This window comes from Schistocerca americana, chromosome 4, assembly GCF_021461395.2.
Source record: "Schistocerca americana isolate TAMUIC-IGC-003095 chromosome 4, iqSchAmer2.1, whole genome shotgun sequence".
NCBI lineage: Eukaryota > Metazoa > Arthropoda > Insecta > Orthoptera > Acrididae > Schistocerca > Schistocerca americana.
The window spans coordinates 153,100,905-153,127,427 of record NC_060122.1 but is presented as its reverse complement, the minus strand read 5'-3'; positions in this window follow the sequence as shown (position 1 = coordinate 153,127,427).

Genomic DNA, 26,523 nt, shown 5'->3' with positions numbered 1-26,523 from the left:
CGGTCCACGAATCGTTTACAGGCCGCAAGGGACTTCCAATTGACGTGAATATGTAACCACGACGAGAAGAAGTGGCCGGCTATCTGTTACCTGCTGGGTAAGAGGGGCGGGAATTCTTCACAGGATAGAAGGAACCTTGGACAGCGTGCAGTATGCTCACATATTGAAAAATATGATGCTTCCGTCAGTGCGAATGCTGTACGCAGAAGGGGACGTCACATTGCAAGAGGACCATTCTCCCATTCACAAGTCTGCATTTGTTCAGCAGCGGCTCTCCACGATTGGCGTCAACGTCATGGACTGGCCGCCACGGGTGGCTGATATGAAACTCATTGGAAAACATGTGGGCTGAGGTCGCCAGAACATTAGTAGAGAACTGGCCACGAAACCAACCAACTACTGCGGACGGTCTTTGGGACTGCGTCCTGGAAGCCTGGGAGGAAGTTGCTTCTTCAGGCTGTTACGTCCGACGGCTTATACATTCTATGCCAAGACGCATGATAAAAGTACAAAATAATGAAGGATTCTGGATAAAATATTAGAGTCCTTAAAATGTTTTGTTATGTCTTCTTTTTCGTCATTTTTCCTCATTGGGATCTTGTGGAAGATCGCGTGACAACAGAAAAGATACAATATGGGTTAGTTTTCCTTTGAGTTCCCTTTTTAATTCAAGTGGGTTTCTTTTGAATATACAGTTTGTTAAATATTCTATTTTGGTTTCACTTCTACCCTTTCTAGATACTTACAAACTAATCAGCGTAAATGGACTCTGTCACAGTAGTTTTTGTTATTTCAAATACATCTCTCTCTTCCCCTCCATCCATGAATACACTCTCCGTCCTCCACAAAATACGCAAACGGTTTCATATTATGTTTTATCTCCTCTATTCTCTGTCTCTCTCTCTCTCTCTCCCTCTCTGACACTATCGACGCAAGTGCCCTTCTATTCCATTCCCCCAAAACTTTATACACAAATCTAGCGGTTTCCATTGACGCTACATTTTCTCTTTTAATTGCTGCTGTCTTTACTCTTTATCATGCCGCTCAGTACCCATGAAACCGTATTCTTTGATCACCCCTTCCCTATAACCCATTCTTCGTTCTGAAAACAGTCCTTCCCTATCTGTCGGTCCTAAGATAAAACGAACTGTGGCACACATCTAAGTAAGCAATACTTTGCAAGCATTTCAGGCTTATATTACGCACTTCTAAAGTTCTATCCATTCCCAGATCCCGCCCTCCTTCCTGTTATCCCCCCCCCCCCCCCTCCCGTTGACATCTGCATCTACATCTAAATGAATACTCTGCTATTCACAATTATGTGCTTGGCAGGGGGTTCTGTGGTGGATTAATGTTGTATTGATGTGTAAAACGTGTAGGTTCACATCTCCCGTCAGGCGTAGATTTTTAACACACACAAGTAACTCTCCTTCTCCCCTAGTAACGCCAAGTGCAGAACGCCAGTAAGCTCCGTAGTTCAATATCCGCAGTAAAGATAACATCCCTTCGCTGCCGACTGTGGCAGAGCGGCATTCGTTTGAGCTGTGACAGATGGAGAAACCCCGGAAGGCAGAGACTCTGTCACCAGCAAGCCGTCGTAAATTAGAAAACGTATTTCATTTGATGAACCAATGGCCATGTAAGTTCACAAGGCTCTTACATTATTTGAAACTGAGACGTCAAAAATTGTGGTGCTGGACTGGGATTCGAATTCGATTTCACTGTGTTCCCCAAGATTGCAAACTCTTCTAGGCCTCCTCGAAAGGTACCTATCTGGTTTCGAAACCTGATCAGCACAAAATATTCATTATTTCATTTCAAGCCGTAGCATGTGCACTCTGAACTACTAGTGAAGAATAGTTGCATTTTCAGCGTCTCTTCGTGCATTGCCAGCTGTAACGTATTCGTTTCAACTCACAGCCACATCATGAGCTTTTTATCACATCACTACAAGATCAACGTTTTCTTACATCTTTTCAAGTTCAAACGTTCCTCTCCATCCTACTGGCGAAAACGGATTTGGGTTTGACGTTGTGTTCGTTGTGATCACCAACGACGATATGTTGTGGATTCAACTTTTAGCCAGCAGAGTATTTTCCATCACACCATTGAAAGCACAAACATGCCTCTCCCAGCTATTATTGGAAAAGAATTTGAGAGTTAAAAGTGTCTTCATGACTACGTGTGCGGGGTTTGAATTCCATTCACCACTCCGGCCGGAGTGGCCGAGCGGTTCTAGGCGCTACAGTCTGGAGCCGCGCGACCGCTACGGTCGCAGGTTCGAATCCTGCCTCGGGCATGGATGTGTGTGATGTCCTTAGGTTAGTTAGGTTTAAGTAGTTCTAAGTTCTAGGGGACTGATGACCTCAGCAGTTAAGTCCCATAGTGCTCAGAGCCATTTGAACCATTCAGCATAGAACTTTTCGTCGCCTGATGTCTAGCTAAACAGGCGCACATCTCGCTACTGGTGAACCAACAGTAACTATTTACAGTCTGTTCCTGGCTAGAAAACGACGGCGTTAGATGCTGGGTTCGAATCCCAGTCAGGCAAAAACAATTCTTTCGTCATTTAAGGCTACAGCATCTCGCTATTTGTGAAAACATTTGATATTTAACTTCTGATTTTACGTACTTCGTTAACAATCCGATTAGGTGCTGGGTTCGCATCCCTGTCACAAGCTTTACACGACGGCATTTCAATTTTAAACATGAGCATACCTTGTTCCTTGTGAATGACACCATATTAAACGTCATTGGGGATAGTTCACAGGAAGGTAGCTGCTATGACAGGATTCCCAGTTCAGTACGAACATTTACGTCATTTATTTTCAGGATCTGAATTGATAACTGATACTGGTGCAAACGTCTATACTTCAAGTCTCTTTATGCCTAGTGTTCGGGTCTCAATAAGGCACAAACAAAGCTTAGCTTAGTTAGAAATGGCTAGAGATGCTGGGTTTGAATCCAGGTCCAGAACGACGACGTTGGTCGTGTCCTTTAAAGTTCAATTTCGTGTATATGTAGCTGTTGATGTGTTACGAGAACAATGATATTACTGGTGATTCGCTGTTAATGTTGACATTTCCGTAGAGTGCTTGTTGCCGTTAGTCGCGTATTTTTACTGGTTCATCCAATATCCAGTTTCCAGAGCCACTCGCCGTGAGCAACTTTCAGCACATGGATGGAAAATCTTTTCTAGAGCGAAAAACATTTTTGTAATTGCCGTACAGCTTTGTAACTTCATATATTGTCTCAAGTATTTAATTTTGACTAAGGATTACTGTACGATATATGCAAAATAATCCGTTTTCTCAGAACTTTTGAAATGTCACTTGTTGTAATTAAGGTTAGTTTATGAGTGTTATGGGGTGTCTCATCGCTAAGAATGTGTTTTCTAATATGTTTTGTATGACGATATTAGTTGACTCTTAGACTGACTACCATAAATACCTTTGGTCTCTAGCAGTCTCTTGCAGTACCCTTTGTGTGTAGTCAAACGACTGTATCCCACGGGGTTTTGGTGTATAGAGGACCTGCAACACAGCTACGTTATGTTGGTTGTATTTGGCAGTGACCCACCTTTTTTTCTGTCAAGTGTACAATGCTGGAGACACATTGCTAAGCAGAATCTTGTCAACGAGAACGGGGGTGGGGGAGAGGGGCGGTCCTCATCCCACTCCGACCCGCCCGGCTGCTGTCAATCGCCAGCCGTTCAGGGGATCAGCTGATTCCGCCGTTCAGCGCCGGTGGGGACCATGCCTACGTCACGTGGGCTTCGACCTCTTAGTCGTCACGGCGGACACATACCACACCTACCAATGCTGTCGGGAGCTGGATGTCGCGACGTCGAACAGCAACCATCACCACCACAACAAATGACAATTGATAACAAACTACTGATCAATACAAACAGAAACTGTCATTAAAAAAACCTGTCGTACGCACAAAGTATTGTTACGATTTACCAAATGTCATTCTAACATACAACTCTCTTGCATGTTTTAACTAGCAATCACTAATTAACATACACATTTCATTGCTTTGCCCAGGTCGTACCACGAGTAATTAATTGATGATAGTCATAGTGGGTTAGTCTATCGCTCCACCTAGCTTTTCACCCAGGGTTTCCCTCAGGCCTCGCCGAATGGAGAGCGAACAGCCAATTTCCCTGGGTCATTTTAAATTTTAGACTAACCCATAATTGAGTGCCTTTGAACACCACACAAGCTGCAACAGTCAAAAGCAAGCGGCCAAAACTACATTATGATTTCTGTATAGCAATAAATCCTACACAGTGTTTTTAAGTCCATGTTATAAAATGTCAGTTCAATAGCATACTATTTCCATATGTACATAACTTCATTTGTATTGTTTTGTCGAGCAACAACATAACTTAATGTACTTTTTGAGAACGATGATGACGTATGTGGAAAAGAAAAAGTGGTCTGTGTGACGAAGTGTTGAAACTTTTGCCAAAAATGTGACTTGCGCGAAGTGTGAAAAACTACGTGTGCGAATACTGTGGATGTATGGATTAAATGTTAATGTCAATATATATATATATATATATATATATATATATATATATATATATATATATTCACTGTATACTGTACATATGTTCACTGTATACTTATTCCTCATCTCAGTACGTTATTAAATACAAACAAAGCATATCTAAATACAGATGACTGAAATGAAAAAGATGCAATCAGGAATGATGAATAAGTATTCAAACCCATATGTAAATTGTAGATGCAACAGTTCCACTGCCAAGGCAGTGATGCCTTTGGGGTCAGAAAATATTTTGCTGTATAATCTCTAATAGCATTATCGGTGGAGTAGTTTTTTTATTTTACTTTGGCACTAAATAACGAAAAGCCAACGGGGTTTGCAGAGCCAGTGATACTGGTATTTTCGTCCACTTGTTGCGCTGTTTGTTGATACTCTTTCTCCTTCTAACGTAGTTATGAAGTACGCAAACACATTTTATGTTGTTATAGATGGTATTCCCATCGTGGCAACGCATCACATCACTAGGTACTCCAGATAATTGGAATTTTTCACCCATCATACCTAACATTCATTGAATTGATTTTCTACCCCGGCTTAAGCGGTAATTCAGTGCTTATATCTTATTGTGAAGAGTCCGTTTTGGATAAGGTCTCAGAAAATATTGGGATAACGGAAGTCTACATCTCCGGCAAAGCAATAAGGAAAAACACAGTCATCTAGGGAAATTTAGACGGCGGTGGTATATTAAGTACTGTATTAGATATCAAGTTTTTAATTACTGAGGCTCCGAAAATATATCCATCACTGTTTCGACCAGCGCACCCAGTATTAGCCATCGTTAATATACCATCGGCATCACAGCATCCAAGTAGTATTACATACTGGTACGATTTATAATAAAAATTTGTCATACAAGTATTAGTAATTTTCTCTTAGCGAACAGCATTTCTCTTCTATTGCCCCTATACAGTTTAGTAGGTTCCATAGTGACTTTAAACGCTCAGCAAATTCTTTCCTACTAATCTTGAGTAGGACGTGTTAAATAGCCGTGTTGTTGCTTATTCTATATGATCTCCTTGGTTTCACATACTACTGTAGTGTAACGACGTAAGTTTTGTATAAATGATTTTCTTTTGACATATGACCATGTGCAGACTTCGTCACCTACATCAGTTACAACACACTTCAGAATTATTTAAATTCTTTTTAAATTGTCTCTTAATGGTTCTTGAACGAAACTGTAATTAAAACATCATCATTTGAGTCGTATGCGCAGAATTACGTCACTCAGTCCAATTGGTTTGCGCAAACTTTTTCAATTTAGATGTCGTTTGTTTCTTCTCAGAAATTATATTAATGCAAGTGATCTGTTTTAATAAATATTAGAACCACATTGAATAAACTTTCGAGATTCAAACTCGCGATGAACGTTGTCAAAAATTAATAATCTTGTCAAATAAATTACGTAACATAATTCTTCATAAATACACTCTCGGAACACGTATTTAAACTTTAGTAGCATCCACTAGTTTGTTATCTTCCTACATATAGACGTGAACCTGAGCCCTGACAAGATAGAACTGAACATTTACAACATGATTATACTTTCTATGACGTCATTGTTGTAGAAACATTAGAAATTCTTAATTTTTCTATTTTTAGAAGCACGACGCAGCAACTCGGTTTCAGGATCTTCTGTTGCTCTTTGGCTGTCGACCCGCGACATATAGCGGCCAGCAATTTTCTCTCTGGTCCCGGCAGCGAAGATGCTGTCTCCGTTCGTTGCACCGCCCTCTTCGTACATGAAACATAAAAAATAAATACAAAACTTTAGACAATTCACAACCATTACAAATATTACAAAAATACATAAGCAACAACTAAATTAAACTTATATTCACCTGCAAACTGGGCTGACACTGGTGGATGAGTGACGCTTCAATTTCGCGTCCCACCACACTACTTCCCCCAAGTGCAGAGCCCCACTGAAACAAATGCACACCCTGTACCCAAATATCTCAAATTACGCATACAGATAAGCGATAAGATTGTTATCTTTCAAATATGGTGAGGAAAGATATTTACTTGTAAACAATTATATCCTTATCAGTCGAGGAATACGTATTTCGTGTTAGGTTACGGTGACTGAATGCGTGGAAAAATGGAGGAACCTGCGGAGTTCGTTCGTGAAGAATCTCAAGCCCAAACCGATTGGTAGTGGACCAACATAGAAGAAACTCTATTATGATGTGGATCAAATGCAATTTTCTGTTCTTTTCGTAAAGGTAGATCGTATCGCACTGGTAATTTGCTTACAATTCGTCTTCCCTCACCGACACCAGTCTACATTACTCTGCAATTCACAATTAAGTGTCTGGTAGATTGTTCATGAGCCACCTTCAAGCTATTTCTCCACCGTTCCACTCTCGAACACCGCGCCGGAAAAGAGAACACTTAAGTCTTTTAATCCGAGCTCTGATTTATCTTACCTTATTACCTGTAGATGAGCGTTTCTTCCTATATTTTTCCACATTCCTCAGAGTTGGTAACTGAAGTGGAAAATCTCAACGAAATAACCCACTCCTCAGAAAGCGCCAAAGAAACTGTTATAGGCATGCATATCCACATATGTAGATACGCAAAGAGGCAGAATATGGCGCTGCGGTCGCAACGCCTATATAGGACAAGTGTCTGGCGCGGTTGTTAGATTGTTGCTGCTGCTGCAATGGCAGGTTATCAAGATTTAAGTGAGTTTGAACGTGGTGTTATACTCGGCGCACAAGCGATGGGACACAGCATCTCCGAGGTAGCGATGAAGAGGGGATTTTCCCGTACGACCATTTCACCAGTACTGTGAATATGAGGAATCCGGTAAAACATCAAATCTCCGTCATAGCTGCTGTCGAAAAAAGACCCTGTGGTAACTGGAGCAACGACTACTGAAAAGAATCGTTCAACGTGACAGAAATGCAACACTTTCGTAAATTGCTACAAATTTCAATGCTGGGCCATCAACAAGTGTCAGCGTGCGAAACATAATCGATATGGGCTTTCGGAGCCGAAGGCCCACTCGTGTACCCTTAATGACTGCACGACACAAAGCTTTACGCCTCGCTTGGGCCCGTGAACACTGACATTGGACAGTTGATGACTGGAAACATGCTGCCTCGTCGGGCAGATGGACTTGTACAGCTGTGGAGACAACCCCATGAATCCAAGGACACCACATGTTAACAAGGGACTGTTGAAGCTAGTGGAGGCCCCATGGAACCATGGAGCCAGCATGTCAACAGGGGATTGTTGAAGGTAGTGGAGGCTCGGTAATGGTGTGGGGCGTGTGCAGTTGGATTGATATGGGACCCCTGATACATCTAGATACGATTTTGACAGGTGACACGTATGTAAGCATTTATGTCCATTGTGCACTCCAATGGACTTTAATTCCAGCAGGACAATGCGACACCCTACGTGTCCAGAATTGCTACAGAGTGGATCCAAGAACAGAATTTAAACACTTCTGCTGGCCACCAAACTCCCCAGACATGAACATTATTCAGCATATTTGGGATGCCTTGCAACGTACTGTTCAGAAGAGATCTGAACCCCGTTGTACTCTTACGGATTCATGGACAGCCCTGCAGGATTCATGCTGTCAGTTCCCTCCAGCACTACTTCAGCAGACAGTCGTCGAGTGGATGCCATGTCGTGTTGCGGCACTTCTGCGTGCTCGCGGTGGACCTACACGATATTAGGCAGGTGTAACAGTTTCTTTGGCTCTTGAGTGTATTTCTTCCGAGCCTGACGTTATCACAATTGAACAGCAACAATCACTCTCCTCCTCTAGTCATTTCTGGCCGCAATGCCCGGACCACCTTCGGTAATTCATAAGGAGAGTATGACACCATTACAACCGCGTGTTCGACGTGGGGCGGCGGTGGAGTAGGTGGACTGCTGTGGCTTGTCGTGGTGTTGTGAACCACTGAGGGCTACGGCGGGACAAAGCTTCTCTGACGTTTCTAGGTCCCTCGCTTAATACATACATGACACCATCGCTTAATCCCATGGGTATGAGATGATAAGTCAGGAAGAGAAAATGTTCAAACTTTCAAAGTGACACAGACAAAGTCTTTGTGGAATATTTTTCAGCAAAGGCGGTGAAGATTTCAGGCACATCTCCAACGAAAACGATAAGAGAGAGGTCGATACACACAATTTCTCCGTTAGCCTCGTCCCAGAACTCAAGCAGATGGCCGATGATCATATCTTCATCAGATATAGAAGAAAGCCGTTGCTCTTCATACAAGGGTTTACAGATACCCTGAACTCACTCTCTCCTCAACAAAAGAGTGAAGCAATGTTCCATAATTTGTGAAATGTTTGATGTACTTCCACATTGTTTTATTTTATAGTATAAGAATTACTTTCACACAAATTTCATATCGTTATAATATCTGTATAGGTAAACATTATCTTTTTCATGGTTTTATATGTGTGTTACAATCTTACACTAAAACGATTGCCTTAATGTCACAGTTATTCGTTCCTCTGTGCTCACACATTCTCTCATATTTTTATCCATGTGCTGAATAACTGGAGTTACGATTTTCACAAGAGCGATGTCAGATTGGTTTGACATTCTGTAAAATGATAAAAATTCTGAATTATTCCATTGGAGTTCTCTAGCACCAACGAACAAAGGTTGATGAAAATTCTGTTCTATGTACGGTTGTACTCATAACATTCTCTCTGTTCTTTTTTTTCTTCCGCCGGTACCACAACATCACAGTATAGCTGTCATCACTAGAACTCTTTATTATACAGGTGGTTGTTAAAGGAAGTAACTAAGTTTTGTAGCTCCTTGCACGAAATCGCAAGCTGACTGAAGGAAATTCACGCACACGACGTCTGCAAACCGACCCGTATACGGAGGGCCTACGAGTTTTTGTCATCTGTGTTCTCACCTATGGTTACTTACGTGGAGTACTAGCGCATGTTAGCTGGGAGAGGAGGGGGGGAGGAGTACTGGCAGATGCCATCTTTAAAGCAAGGATATCCAACCTTTTGACTTGTCTGGTCCACAATGAAAAAATATCAGTATTTTTGTTCCGCTAAAAAAAAGAAGGAAAACACGGGATGGGCCATTGAGAGAATAATATCGTGGCTAGGAGTTTCAGACTGAAAATATTCATCTTATCATAACTTTCCATGAACAATTTTTTAACCAATCGTGTGATGTCCACTTCCTGGGCATCACTGATGCTTACATGGCGGTGGGCTGAACACCCGTGTTACAAAGGAAGAAAAGCTGTGCTCAACCCGAAGGTTGGTTTGAACACTGCAGTGCTTTAATAGACATGGTGGCGTGCTTTTGATTTCCTCCCATCTCTGAACCGAACTGTATACCCAGTTAAGAGGTCGATCTAATTTTCGACATTTACTCCCAAATACGATACTACTTGACTCCGAGATTTTGTCATAGGTTAGAGGTGAAAGAAGCCTTAAGAAGCAGCGCAAAACGCAGGATCCAACCCCAAACCTTTTCTTGGAGAGGCGGGGGGGGGGGGAGGAGGAGGGAAGGTGGTGAGCATGGTGGGAGAGAGGGCAGGGGTTGCCTCCCGAGGCCAGGCCACTGGGTCGCCGAGCTCACGGGTCTGGAACAGGGGATCGAAAGTGGAGATACCAAGGGTTCCTCTTTTTTGTTTCCTTTTAGTATTTGCTTATTTGTATTTGTTTTAATTACAAAGTAAATACCATACTAACTAGGTAGAGAACACCCTACAACAGCTGACAATGGAGAGCGTCCAGATCATCTTCTCGTACGAAGAGGAGTACTGTCCCCTGTATACACAGGTTTAAATCGATCTTGAATCGTTTAAAATCGTCATCTATCTCTTCTCGCACCTGTTTAACACCCCAGCTAGCAGAAGAAACAGTGAACAACGAACCCAGATAGCTAGCAAAACTGGATCAGTATTTCCCCCAGCATTGTAAGCCGATGTGTTTGTCCAACAAGAAGGAACAGTAATCTAACATGTCTTCGCCATAGTCGTAGAAGAAATAGTGCAGCACCATTCCTTTACTCTAGTTACATGCATTTGTCCTGATGATTGGGTAGAATAGAGTTTCAGAATAACCGATGTGGGCGGCCGCAGGCCTAACATTCATTATGTGGGTGGCCATCATGCAGCCGTCGTACCACATGTCAACCGATCAGAATCAGTTACTGCGCAAAGTGGACACAAAGGCGCGTCGACCTGATGAATGGAATGCAATCGTCAGCGATTAGCGGATTTGTCGTTCACTTTAATGTACCACGAAGCCGACATTTCCGTGGGTACGAAAGATAGGTAGGTCTCACGGCATACTCCGTTCAATCATGTGGCATGTTGGTGTCATTGTTAAAAAAAAAATGGTTCAAATGGCTCAGGGCACTATGGGACTTAACATCTATGGTCATCAGTCTCCTAGAACTCAGAACTACTTAAACCTAACTAACCTAAGGACAGCACACAACACCCAGTCATCACGAGGCAGAGAAAATCCCTGACCCCGCCGGGAATCGAACCCAGGAACCCGGGCGTGGGAAGACAGAACGCTACCGCACGACCACGAGCTGCGGACAAGGTGTCATTGTAACCGGCGGTAATAATATTCCGTTGTGGGCTACTGTGTAGAACGCAGGTCAACCAGCAAATAAAGTAATCAATGAGGAACATCCTAATGTGATGGAATGATGGCTAAATATGACCGACAGGGACTGGAGGGTGCAATGATTGAGGTGCCACTTCTTCCATCATGGTGCTTGTCAGGATGAATTATTTGTTCAGAGAGTCATAGTCGGCGCATCCTTCCAGGGAACAGTGCCCGCCCTCTGCTACTAATACGGATCAGACCTACGTGGTCTTTATTTGAGGGCCATTTCAAGGTGTCGTAACGCATTTTAAAAACAAGTCCAGCACAATTAAGAGGTCCAAATAAAGCTTATAGCCTCGTTTCAATCGTAATGCGCGTCGGTGACAAATGAGTGAAATGTTTTAATTTTAAGTAGACATTAATGTACTGTGCCCACTGAATATGTCCATCATACACTGGTGGCCCTTAAAACCGCTACACCAAGGAGAAATGCAGATGATAAACGGGTATGCATTGGACAAATATATTATACTAGAACTGAGATGTGATTACATTTGCATGCAATTTGGGTGAATAGATCCTGAGAAATCAGTACCCAGAACAACCACCTCTGGCCGTAATAACGGCCTTGATACGCCTGGGCATTTAGTCAAACAGAGCTTGGATGGCGTGTGCAGGTACAGCTGCCCATGCAGCTTCAACACGATACCACAGTTCATCAAGAGTAGTGACTGGCGTGTTGTGACGAGCCAGTTGCTCGGCCACCATTGACCAGACGTTTTCAGTTGGTGAGAGATCTGGAGAATAGGCTGGCCAGGACGGCAGTCGCACATTTTCCCGTATCCAGAAAGGCCCGTACAGGATCTGCAACATGCGGTCGTGCATTATCCTGCTGAAAAGTAGGGTTTCGCAGGGATCGAACGTAGGGTAGAGCCACGGGTCGTAACACATCTGAAATGTAACGTCCACTATTCAAAGTGCCATCAATGCGAACAAGAGGTGACCGAGACGTGTAACCAATGGCACCCCATACCATCACGCCGGGTGATACGTCAGTATGGCGATGACGAATACACGCTTCCGACGTGCGTTCACCGCGATGTCACCAAACACGGATGCGACCATCATGATGCTGTAAGCAGAACCTGGATTCGTCCGAAAAAATGACGTTTTGCCATTCATGCAACCAGGTTCGTCGTTGAGTACACCATCGCAGGCGCTCCTGTCTGTGATGCAGCGTCAAGGGTAACCGCAGCCATGGTCTCCGAGCTGATAGTCCACGCTGCTGCAAACGTCGTCGAACAGTTCGTGCAGATGGTTGTTGTCTTGCAAACGTCCCCATTTGTTGACTCAGGGATCGAGACGTGGCTGCACGATCCGTTACAGCCTTGCGGATGTGATGCCTGTCATTTCGACTGCTAGTGATACGAGGCCGTTGGGATCCAGCACGGCGTTCCGTATTACCCTCCTGAATCCCCCGATTCCATATTCCGCTAACAGTGATTGAATCTCGACCAATGTGAGCAGCAATGTCGCGATACGATAATCCGCAACCGCGATAGGCTACAATCCGACTATATCAAAGTCGGAAACGTGATGGTACGCATTTCTCCTCCTTACACGAAGCATCACAACAACGTTTAACCAGGCGACGCCGGTCAACTGCTGTTTGTGTATGAGAAATCGGTTGGAAACTTTCCTCATGTCAGCTCGTTGTAGGTGTCGCCATCGGCGCCAACCTTGTGTGAATGCTCTGAAAAGCTGATCATTTGCATTCAGCATCTTCTTCCTGTCGGTTAAATTTCGCGCGTGTAGCACGTCATCTTCGTGGTGTAGCAATTTTAATGGCCAGTAGTGTACATAGGGTATGAAGTCACACCAGTCCATGTAAGTGTTGTAACAGCCGATGATATGTGGCATTCGCACTGCGTTGAGTATGGGCATGAAAGAGCACCCCTGAAGATTTGAACGCGAGAACTTTTGGGATGGGCACCATTGTCCTGGAGCAAGCCCCCTGCCACATCCATATACTTCGTCTGCAGCAGACCGATGATACTATCCGCCGAAGTACCGTACTGTTGAAGCCTTCGTAGTGCCGTCTGTATGTCATCCCCTGACGTGGCCAGAAATACGACATCGACTTCGACTACATCGACAAATACGCGAGGGAGGCCTATGCCTTCCATGATCGCACGGAGAAAATTATGATCGACGTGGTCGAATACGTGGTCAAAATCCACCGCAACAAGGGTGCCCTTGAGGTTACAGCCCGACATCTGTGCGATTACGTCCTTATCCGAACCCAAAACCGTATGAATTTTCCTCTTTCGACCAAGGCACGTTTGATAGGCATGTACTGCATCCTTGACTGCTGAGTGTAGACAATCACGGAGGATACGTGTAAAAAGCTTACAGTTGGCTTTTAACAAAGTCAGGGGATGATAGTCTTTCGGGCGCTATCCATTGCCACGTTCAGGGACAAGGATCGTAATGCCTCCCGTAAATTCGACGGTGACTCGGAAGGTGGACATCATAAGTCCTTTACACATTTGGATCCATGTTGCGCCCCTGAGACCAAAGAAGAAGAGATAAAACTCCATAGGAAGCCCATCGGACCCAAGTGATTTGTTCAACGCACCACTCTTCAAGGCCATATCCAGTTCGTCCCTGGTATTGTCTTATTGTCTGCCAGAAGCGTGTCGTCGTCCTGCACAAACTCGTTGGCTTAAAAGTCGTGCAGCACATCCGGCAGTCCCATTTCGCTTCTTGGGTACTCGGCATAAAAGATCCGCTAGTACTAAGTGAATGCTCGGGCAATATGTGTTACGTCACTCCTCCGCGTTTCGACTCCTGTAATGTGCGTGCGTTTGCGCTGACGTCTGTCTCGCATTATGTGATGCCGCGATGCTCGTGCGCCATCAAAACCGTCTCGCGTTCTCCCACGGACTCTGAAGCCTCCCAATAGCACTGCAGTGAGTTGGAGCAACTGGGTTTTAATGTGATGGACCGCAAGTTGGTGGTCTGGTGACGGCTGTTGCCTTGACAGTTCCCTTAATGCTATGTAAAAAAATTCAGATATCGTCCATTGCCAGCCGGACTTATCTCTGCCATAATCGGTAAATGTCCTGTGTCTGGCAGCTCTGACACAACTTTTCCACTGCAGCAGTGTGGAACTGTAAGCTCTTGGCGCCGTTGCCATCGGCGCCAATTATCCCCAATCCCATGACGACAGGCCTCATCGTGGAAGTGGAAAACCTTCAGTTTCCATGGTCCCCTACTACGTTTTGTCTGTTGACGAGGCAAGGCAACGACACAGATATAAGTTTGGAGGTCACTAAAAGCCGTTAACCATATCTTAGACCCAACTTTCACCGCGTGGAGCCCTCGTGATACGTACAGTCTATTGAAACGACTGGCCAAGTGACAGGTGAGATACGTGTCCCTGTGACTGACGCCGTGTTATAGGATCCAGCTGTCTTGCAACGCGAGGTCCCGTACCAGTGCGTGCTACGCCTGATGAGGGACGAAGTGCGGGTATTGATCCTGATGCCGCAGATCACAGTTGAAATCGCCACCCACTATGTAAAGTTCCACATTTCCTTGAAACAAAGAATTTATCTCCTCGGAATAGAAGACCGTCCTTTCTAGGCTCTTTGATGAACCTGATGGCGCATAAACGTTCACCTTATGGACTACGCTGACCGTCAGCGCGATACCACTCACTGACGGAAGGCAAGTCACATCCGACGCCCAAACCGCATTCTCTAACAGTATGGCCATGCCACCATTACCTTCACTGGCAGGTAGTCTGTAAACCTCGTAACCATAAAAGTCCGATCTTATGTCAGGTCGCACCTCTTTGAAGAAAGCAATGTCCATGTCCACCATCCTTTAATAGCTGCGTACCAATTGGGGGGGGGGGTTAATTTTTGGGCTACAACTGCCTTTGTGTTCAGTATTTTATTTAATACATACATGACAGTTATCATCATGACTATCGCTACAATTGATAATAAGAAGAGCTTTTGGATTACATTCATTGTTGAGTTATAGCGATTGTTGTAACTCAAGGTGTAGCAGCTCAACAATCACCACCTGAAGTCACTGCTAAACAGTGTGGTGAGTGGAAGCTAATATCTCTAAGGCATATTGACAGAATGAACAAGAAGATTAACCAACAGATGACGAACTAAGAAGGCTGCTTGAGAATTCAGACATTGAATTTAGAGGGGAATTATCCGAAAGTTCAAGCAGCGAAACTGAAGATGCGGCCACGGAGATTCTAGATCAAGTAGTTTCTGACAGCAGCGAGTTGGATGAAAATGAACAGGGTAAGTGTTGATCTTTATTACTTTTTGCAGATATTTTGGAGTATATAACAATGTCTGTCTCCGTAGATGAGTGTTTTGTGTGCGTGTTTCGTTCTGCTTTCACATTTTGTAGATATTCAAGCAACAAGAAGACGATGCCGGCCGAAGGCACAAATTGATCACGTTGAGAAAGACATGGTTACCCCGTCACGTATGATATGCAGCAGAGGTCCTTACGTAAATCAAAGGAGGAGGTCTGCTGCTAACGTAATGAGGACCCTAAAAGGAACTAAGCCAGGGATAAAACCTGATACACCAAGTAAAGCTTTTCTCCGGTACCTTGAAGATACAATCTTGGATAAAATTTTGAAAGATACCAACCAAAATCTCGACAATCTTAAGGAATCATCTGAAGATACACTATCGGCCATTAAAATTGCTACACCAAGAAGCAATAAAGATGATAAATGGGTATTTATTGGACAAATATATTATACTAGAACTGACATATGATTACGTTTTCACGCAATTTGGGTGCATAAATCCTGAGAAATCAGTACGCAGAACAACCACCTCTGGCCGTAATAACGGCCTTGATACGCCTGGGCATTTAGTCAAACAGAGCTTGGATGGCGTGTACAGGTACAGCTGCCCATGCAGCTTCAACACTATACCACAGTTCATCAAGAGTAGTGACTGGTGTATCGTGACGAGCCAGCTGCTCGGCCACCATTGACCATTTGGTGAGAGATCTGGAGAATGTGCTGGCCAGGGCAGCAGTCGAACATTTCCTGTATCCAGAAAGGCCCGTACAGGACCTGCAACATGCGGTCGTGCATTATCCTGCTGAAATGTAGGGTTTCGCAGGGAGAGGTCGAATGAAGGGTACAGTCAGGGGTCATAACACATCTGAAATGTAACGTCCACTGTTCAAAGTACCGTCAATGCGAATTAGAGGTGACAGAGACGTGTAACCAATGGCACCTCATACCATCACGCCGGATGATACGCCAGTATGGCGATGACGAATACACGCTTCCAATGTGCGTTCACCGCGATGTCGCCAAACAAGGATGCGACCATCATAATTCTGCAAACAGAACCTGGATTCATCCCATTTGTGCACCCAGGATCGTCGTTGAGTACACCATTGCAGGCGCTCCTGTCTGTGATGCAGCGTCAAGGGTAACCGCAGCCATGGTCTCCGAGCTGATAGTCCATGCTGCTGCAAACGTCGTCGAACTGTTCGTGCAGATGGTTGTTGTCTTGCAAACGTCCCCATCTGTCGACTCAGGGATCGTGACGTGGCTGCACCATCTGTTACACCCATGCAGATAAGATGCCTGTCATCTCGACTGCTATTGATACGAGACCGTTGGGATCCAGCACGGCGTTCCGTATTACCCTCCTGAACCCACTGATTCCATATTCTGCTAACAGTCATTGGATCTCGACTAATGTGAGCAGCAATGTCGTGCTACGATAAACCGCAATCGCGATAGGCTACAATTCGACCTATATCAAAGTCGGAAACGTGATGGTACGCATTTTCCCTCTTTACACGAGGCATCACAACAAATTTTCACCAGTCAATACCTTTCAATTGCTGTTTGTGTATGAGAAATCGGTTGAAACTTTCCTCATGTCAGCACGTTGTAAGTGTCGCTACCGGCGCCAACCTTGTGTGAATGGTCTGAAAAGCTAATCATTTGCATATCACAGAATCTTCTTCCTGTCGGTTAAATTTCGTGTCTGTAGCAGGTCATCTTCGTGGTGTAACAATTTTAATGGCCAGTAGCGTATTTTCGTGAAAAATTCAAAAGCATTTGAAAGGGAAGAAATTGTGTCAACAATTGAAATTCTTTTAAGCTGTGAAGTCCATAGACAGGACAAGGACAGTTTACGTGACATATTTAGAAAAGAAAACTTTCCGATGTACCGAGCTTCATTTTCGGAGCATAGACTGAGGCCCTTACTAAAGTGCATGCGCTTTGATGATGCTCTAACTCGAGAAGCTAGGAAAGAGACAGACATATCCCGTATATCAGGGATATACGGGATATGATAGTTTCTAAATTTCCTGAGTTTTAGAATCCTAGTGAGTCAGTTACGGTGGATGAAGAATTTTTGACCTTCCATGGGCTATGCTCATTCAGGCTATATATGGCAACAAACCCAGGAAAATAAAGAATAGAACATGTTATGTTAGTCAAATACTAAATACTGCTTCGCTGCGGATTCGTACGCTGGAAAGAATGAACACGAAAATACGCCATCTAAATGTCGTAGAATTGGAGAATTTGGAAAAAAATAGTGTCACGTTGTTGGGTACCTAACTTCCAATTTTTCATATATACCGCCACGAAAACTGAATGAACAAACATTCCACCTGCTGATGGTCACGTTTTGAAGTTGAGCTTAAGAAGAAGATAAAAACTTAACCATGTTTCTCAGAACCCTGGATGTAGTGAAGTAAGAGAGACTTTTATTTATCTTATATATTCGCCAAGATCCGTAGGACCAAATTGAGGAGCAAATCTCCAAGGTCATGGAACGTGTCAGTACATGAAATTACAACATAAAAGTAATAACAGATAAAAATAAACGTTCATGAACCTTAAAAAAGTCAGTCCATAAGTTTAAGTAAACGCTATCAGCAATACAATAAAAATCAGCTTAATTTTTCAAGCAACTCCTCGACAGAATAGAAAGAGTGACCCATGAGGAAACTCTTCAGTTTCGATTTGAAAGCGCATGGATTACTGCTAAGATTTTTGAATTCGAGAGGCAGCTTATTGAAAATGGATGCAGCAGTATTCTGTACACCTGTTTGTACAAGAGTTAAGGAAGTCCGATCCAAATGCAGTTTTGATTTCTGTCGAGTATTAACCGAGTGAAAGCTGCTTATTCTTGGGAATAAACTAATGTTGGTAATAAGAAACGACAATAAGGAATATACGCATTGAGAGGCCAGTGTCAAAATACCCAGACTCGTGAACAGAGGTCGACAAGAGGTTCGTGAACTAACACCACTTATTGCCCGAACCGCCCGTTTCTGAGCCAAAAATATCCTTTTAGAATGAGAAGAGTTATCCCAAAATATAATACCATACGACAAATGCGAATGAAAATAAGCGAAGTAGATTAATTTTTGTGTCGAACGATCACTCACTTCTGATACCGTTCGAATAGTAAAAATGGCAATATTAAGTCCTTGAACAGGGTGCTGAACGTGGGCTTTCCACGACACCTTACTATCTATACGAAGACCTAGAAATCTGAACTGTTCAGTTTCACTAATCGTATGCCCATTATGTGAAATTAAAACGTCAGGTTTGTTGAATTGTGTGTTAGAAACTGTAAAAACTGAGTCTTACTGTGATTTAGCGTTAGTAGATTTTCTACAAGCCATGAACGGACGTTATGTACTGCACTATTTGAAACCGAGCCAATGTTGCACACAACATCCTTTTCTACCAAGCTAGTGTCATCAGCAAACAGAAATATTTTAGAGTTACCCATAATACTACAGAGCATATCGTTTATATAAATAAGAAACAGGAGTGGCCCCAACATTGCTCCCTGGGGCACCCCCCCCCCCCCCCCACTCGACAGTACCCCACTCAGACCCAACATCACAGACGTTATCAACATTGTGAATAATGTCCTTTTGCTGCCTCTTGCTAAAGTAAGAGATGAACCAATTGTGAGCTACTCCCCGTATTCCATAATGGTCCAACTTTTGGAACATTATTTTGTAATCAACACAATCAAATGCCTTATTTAAATCAAAAAATATGCCAAACGTTCGAAACCTTTTGTTTAACCCATCCAGTATTTTACAGAGAAAAGACAATATAGCATTTTCAGTTGTTAAACGACTTCTAAAGACGAACTGTACATTTGATAGCAAATCGTGTGATATAAAATGATCAAGTATCCTTACATACATAGCCTTTGAATAAGATTTGCAAACACTGATGGTATAGAAACAGGTCTAAAATTACCTACATTATCCCTTCCTCCCTTTCTATAAAGCGACTTTACTACTGAGTACCTTAATCGCTGAGGAAAATGACAATTCCTGAAGGAAAAATTACAAATATGGCTGAATACAGGACTAACATGTGAAGCACAGTACTTTAATATTCTGCTAGACACTCCATCATAACCATGAGAGTCCTTAGTCTTCAGTGATTTAATTATTGACTCAATCTCTCTCTTGTCTGTATTACAGAGAAGTGTTTGAGACATCAATCTCGGAAAAGCATTTGACGAGAAGGTTATATGATTTCCTGTAGAAACTAAATTTTTATTTAATTCACCAGCAATGCTCAAAAAATGATTGTTAAATACTATACATATCTCTGATTTTATCAGTAACAGAAATATTTTTACTGAGAACTGACTTCATATCGTCGACCTTGTGCTGCTGACCAGACACTTCCTTCACAACTAAACCATATGGTTTTAATTTTATCCTGTGAATTAGCTATTCTCTTTGCGTACCACATACTCTTTGCCTTCCTGATAACATTTTTAAGCACCTTACAATACTGTTTGTAATGGGCTACTGTAGCTTGACTAACACTTTGATATAATTCCCGCTTTGTTCTACATAATATCCTTATCCCACTAGTCAGCCACCCGGGCTGCCCATTACTGCTAAGTACCCCGTTTAGAATGATCTAATGGAAAGCAACTCTCAAATACCATGAGAAATGTGTTAAGGCAAGAATTTTATTTATTATCTATGTTATCGGCACTATAAAGATCTTGCTACTCTTGTTCCCTGTCAAGGTTTAAAAAACTCTTTATTGCTGTTGGATTAACTTTCCTACATAGTTTGTAATTAAATATGACATTGGTTTGAGTACAAAAGCCTTTTAGTGTTAAAATTTGTGCATCATGGTCTGAAAGGCCATTCACGCTTTTACTAACGGAATGCTCATCTAGTAATGAAGAATGAATAAAAATATTGTCTATGGCTGTGTTACTGTTCCCCTGCACCCTAGTTGGAAAAAACACAGTTTGCATCAGATCATATGAATTTAGGAGATCTACCGACATCCTTTTTCTTGCACCATCATATACAAAATTTGTTCTGAAGTCACCACATGTAACTAGTTTCTGGTACTTCCTACAAAGTGAATCAAGAACCCTCTCTAGCTTGAGCAGAAATGCTCTGAAGACAGAGTTAGGGGACCTATAAACAACAACAATTAGAAGTTTAGTTTCACTAAATTCAACTATTGCTGCACAACATTCAAATATCTGCTCAGTGTAGTGTCGTGATACGTCTATGGACTCAAATGGAATACTGTTTTTTACATGCAAAACCACTTCCCCACCCCGCAAGGAACTCCTTGAGAAAGAGCTAGCTAATCTGTAGCCTGGTAAAGGAAGCCTCTGAATTGTCAGATTATTTAAGTGGTGCTCTGATATACCAATAATTTCATAGTCAACATCTATAAGTAGTTCACTAACTTTATCTCTAATACCTCTTATATTTTGATGAAATACGCTAATTCCTTCTCTACTTGGAAACATTACATCCTCAGAAGGTGAGCCCTTAGTTAGAGGGACTTCCTTTAAGCAGGTATACCTATCAGCTGACTTCAATATAAAAAAGGTGCACCTCTAACACCAACTACTACAGGAATTTTTCTATGAGTGACACCACCACCACCACCCACTACACTATCACCTATAAGCTTAGCCAGCATTCCCTTCCCATACCTATTGAGGTGCAGGCCATGCCTAGTGAAACCCGATCTACTGATAGACCCAACTGGCACCACTGAGATGTGACCCACGCCCTCTGTCATCAACACCCTCCCCAGCCCCACGTTAACGCCCCCACGTTAACGCGCCTAACAGGCGCATTGAAACGTCCCCTTTGAACAATTATATACGTGACTGTGTTTAAACTGACACACAATATTTTTTAGCGCAACGCAATCTGACTTTCAAAAATCTCTACAAAGAATGGCCCTGACTAACATTAACCTATACCTTTCACAAATCACTTACTTCGCCAAAAATCTTCGTTACTCGCACTACTGCAATACAGCGAGCGCCACTACTGCCAGCTAAATAAAAGATTCAAACTACTGAAGGCACTAACTACTGACAGGCATAGTTAGCAAATGAAAGATTTTGATAGAGAACAAACAATGTATTTACCTTAATAGTCGTAATATAGATAGCAGTTCGTAACATCCAGTCTTACAAATTTCAAAACTCCGCCATCCCTCTCCCCACATCCACCACTGCTGGCGGCTCACCTCCAACTGCGCAACGCTACGCGCTGTTCACATCCAGCTGCCCAACACTACGATGGCAGACAACAATGCAAACTAGCCACAGACTGCACACAGCACAGCCAGTGATTTTCATACAGAGCGCTACAGAACGTTGCCGATAAGAAAACATAAACAGCCTACTTACAGCATTAAGGTGAGGTCGATCATGACGGTCAAACAGTTGAACGAAGTGCACGTAGTGCCACCAGTTTGAGTAGCTATCTTTACCAGGTCACCACCTACATCATATTCCCCGCCCCTATCGAGACTGTTCCCTGCTTCACCCACTATCACTACCTGATCCTCCTTCATAAAATTCTTACATAACTCCCATATGCTGTCATTCACCTGAGCCAACCCTGCACTAGGCTTCTCAATACTGGTGACCTGGTACTCATTCCCCAAACTCTCTGACTCTATCAATCATATTAATGCATGAGCAACCGACACTGGATATTGTAAAATGTGTAGAAACTTGACGTTAAGAAAGATACGATATGAGATCTGTCCCAGCTCTTCCAGGCAGATGCCGCAACTTCCCGGACATTTCGCAAATAACTTGAACGTCACAGACGCTAAAGAGCTCTGTATGTAGAAACCTCTGTGTCACGTAGGGTTGATCCTGTCACAAAGTTCGGTGTTTTAAGATATTAGCATCTCCTTCTGTTTCTTACTTTACATCTACTTCTACCACTGCAACACAATTACTCTGCAATTCACATTACTCTGTAATTCACAGAACCAGACTGCTTATGGACCGTCCCCCTGTGTTAATTTCTCCCAGTGAAGATAGGAGTCAGTAGAATACTTTAGAATCGGAAGGAGAAAATTGGTGGTTGAAATTTCCTGAAAACATCTCGCTGCAATGATAACTGTCCTTGTCACCACAGTTCACTTATTATATCCCTGACACTCTCTCCCCTGTTTCACGATAATACTAAACGAGCTGCCCTTCTTTGTACTTCTTCGGTGCCCTTCGTCAGTCCTATGTACCAACAGTCCCGTACCACACAGCAATACCCCAGAAGAAGACGGATAATCGCAGTGTACACATTCTCCTTTATATGAATACGTGGTGTCTGTTCTTTCGCACGTGTCCGAAAGAACAGATACCACGTGGAATCCGCAACTGTGATACATAATACGTAAATTAAAGGTGGAGGGGAATAAAAGGAAAAGAAAGAGAAGGAAGTATTGATGTCACCTGCCTCGGGACTTTATGCAGTATCAGCGTCGACAACTGAGAAATGGTTGCCGGACCGAGATTCTAACCCAGGATCTCAAGCTTATTACGAAGTTGCGTTAATCACTGAGCCACTCGGACGGACTGTTTAACGCCATTGCGCGAATTAACTCGGCACGGCTCTTGACCGACTGACACCCCCACAGAGCGCCACCTATCCGAAGTCCCAGTACGTGTAAACAAAAAAAAAGGCTCTAAGCACTATGGGACTTAACATCTGAGGAAATGAGTACCCTAGACCTAGAACTACTTAAACCTAACTAACCTAGGGACAATCCGCAGCTCGTGGTCGTGCGGTAGCGTTCTCGCTTCCCGCGCCCGGGTTCCCGAGTTCGATTCCCGGCGGGGTCAGGGATTTTCTCTGCCTCGTGATGACTGGGTGTTGTGTGATGTTCTTAGTTCAGTTACGTTTACGTAGTTCTAAGTTCTAGGGGACTGATGACCATAGATGTTAAGTCCCATAGTGCTCAGAGCCATTTGAACCATTTAACCTATGGACATCACACACATCATGCCAGAGGCAGGATTCGAACCTGCGACCGTAGCAGCAGCGCGGTTCCGGACTGAAGCACCTAGAACCGCTCGGCCACAGCAGCCGGTCCCGTCCGTGTCCTCCATGCCAGCTGCTCTGAATGTCCCACAGAAGGTCGGACGTAATTGTGCATCTGCCCCGAAGGCGATGGATTTTGTACCCATCGAGGAGAATCAGATCGGACATGTCCTAAACAATTAATGCCACGCGTTCATGTAGTTGATACGCCTCGATGGGCAATGAATCTATCACCTTCAGTGCGGATGCTCAATTACGTCCGACCTCCTGCGGAAGTCTCAAAATAATAGCGAGCATGGCACAAACCTACGAGGACTTCAGGTAGGGGAGGGGGTGGAGGGGGGAGGGGGAGGGAGGAATTTTGGTCGACGGATGGGGGGGGGGCGTGCCGAAATAGTCATAAATATTGTGTTCGAGTGGCGCAATGGTTAAAGTAGCTGCCTATTAACAATCTGCTTTCGGCAGGGACGTCTGTTTACGTCCCTGCCGTGGATGTTCGGGAGCGTGCGTTTGTTTACCTTGAAAGATTACCGTCAAACCTTCTTGCCTAGGGACGCCTGATGTAAGTTGATTTCGTCAAGCCCTGAATGAAAATTGCGCAACGGATAACTGGGGAGGGGAGCTTGAGAGCTCTACCTAGAGAGCGTGCCCTTTCTGTGCGATACTAGGCAAGGGGCTGGAGGGCTCACACGCTGATGTGTGGGTCCCTGCATTCTGTATCTTCTATTTTTAAATTATTTCCTTTAACTGGATTCCTATGTGATTTTTTAAAGGTATGTTAAAGATTGATGACAATTAATTACCTACTTATTTTAAACATTATCACTCGATTTTACAGTGATTGCAGCCATTGTTCCAGTTTACAGATGTTACAATCTTACAACTTATAGCTCGGGTATATTATATATTAATCTGCACGCACATTTCTACGGGCAAGACGTAATTGCGTTGGCCAAATGTATACCACCAAGGTCTCCCAATATTTTACATAGGACATCCACTACGTGAGGAGGATAATGGGCAAACTGGGGACCAGATACATTAACACAGGGGGTCAAATTTCCAAAATTAAACGAGAACATTCATTTCCTTACACAATCCAAAGCTGGACATTGATGTGTCGACAGAAGTGCCGACACAGTGTGATTTGAGGGGACCGCAATGCACGCTATAAACACACGAAGGATGGCGTGAGGTCTGAAACAGGATACGTAATGAATGCTATAAAGAAAAGTACGTAGCTTTTGGAATACTTAACTTTAATCCATCCTTGTTGTATACATCGTTCTTGATGAGACATGCTTTATACGATAAGTATCAATTGCTATGTAAGGCTAATGGCGCCTTGCTAGGTCGTAGCCATGGACTTAGCTGAAGGCTACTCTAACTATCTGCTCGGCAAAGGAGCGAGGCTTCGTCAGTGTAGTCGCTAGCAAAGTCGTCCGTACAACTGGGGCGAGTGCTAGTCCGTCTCTCGAGACCTGCCGTGTGGTGGCGCTCGGTCTGCGATCACTAACAGTGGCGACACGCGGGTCCGACATGTACTAATGGACCGCGGCCGATTTAAAGCTACCACCTAGCAAGTGTGGTGTCTGGCGGTGACACCACATTCCTCCCCCGCAAATCGGCGAACGGTCGTGTTATAAGGCTTCCGCCCGCCGTGGGGAGGACCCCATGTTGACGTATGCGATGAGGTGGGGAGCCTAACAACAGGCGAGGCTGTGCCACCCGCACCCGGCCATTCGGTCCGAGGGGAGCTAGGAAACGCCTGAAAACCTAGTCCACGGTGCACGTCAACATGCGGTGTATGCGCCCGTAAAGAGACTGGAGGGGCCGAAGGGTCGACCTCCATTGCGTCGGAGTACCCGACGCGCGAAGACGCCATGTGGTCCGGAGCGGGCAAGAGTTCCATGGCGGAGGACAGCTGGTCACGGGAAGCGATCGGCGGCGCGTGACCCAGGGATGCCCTTGGCGGTTGCAGCGAAGCGTCCACTGCGGGCGGCGCTGGCGGGAGACCAAGCGGCGGTGGCGGCGGCGGCGGCGGCGGGAAAATGGAAGGCAGCGTCGGTAACACCTGGGGATGAGGCGAGCCAGTAGATGGGTCCCCAGGGCGCTGACCGGACGGCACCGTCGCTGAAAGCAGACGGGGAGCGGCAGAACCCAGGCGACGACAGAGGCGCAGCTGATTGAGATGCCGACGCACCTCACCAGAGGCCCCCAAAACCAAATACATCGCGCGGCCGAGGCAGAGAAGAACGCGCCCTGTGAGCCAACGCCGTGAACCTCGATAGTTGCGATAGAATACAACGTCGCCTGGAGCAAAAGCAGGAGTCTGCCACTGCACGGGAACCTGATGCGGCGGATGCAGCAAAGACATCAAGGTTCGATGAGGACGACCGTGGAGCAACTCAGCCGGCGAGCGACCATCTCGGGGCTGAGAGCGATACGAAGACAAAATGAGCAACAAGGCGTCCTCCCGAGAATGCGACGCTTTCAACTTCAACATCTGTGACTGGAAAGTCCGGACCAAACGTTCAGCAGCACCGTTTGACTGAGGCGAAAACGGCGCGGATGTCAGATGTTGAATACCATTGGCCTTGCAGAATGACTGAAATTCTGCAGACATGAATTGTGGGCCATTGTCGGAAACAATAGTCAGTGGAAGACCTTCAATGCAAAAGATAGCAGACAACGCTTGGATGGTGGCAGATGATGTCGTGGAAGACATCCGGACAACAAAAGGAAAATTACTGAAAGAATCGACCACAACCAACCATCGAGCATTCCAGAATGGACCAGCAAACTCGATGTGCAAGCGTTGCCAAGGGGAAGTGGCTTTCGGCCATGCAAAGAATTTCTGCGGCGGTGCGGATTGTTGTTCGGCACACGCCAGGCAAGAAGAGCACATATTCGGAATCGCAGCATCGATTCAGAACCAAGTACAGTGCTGACGAGCAAGTTGTTTCG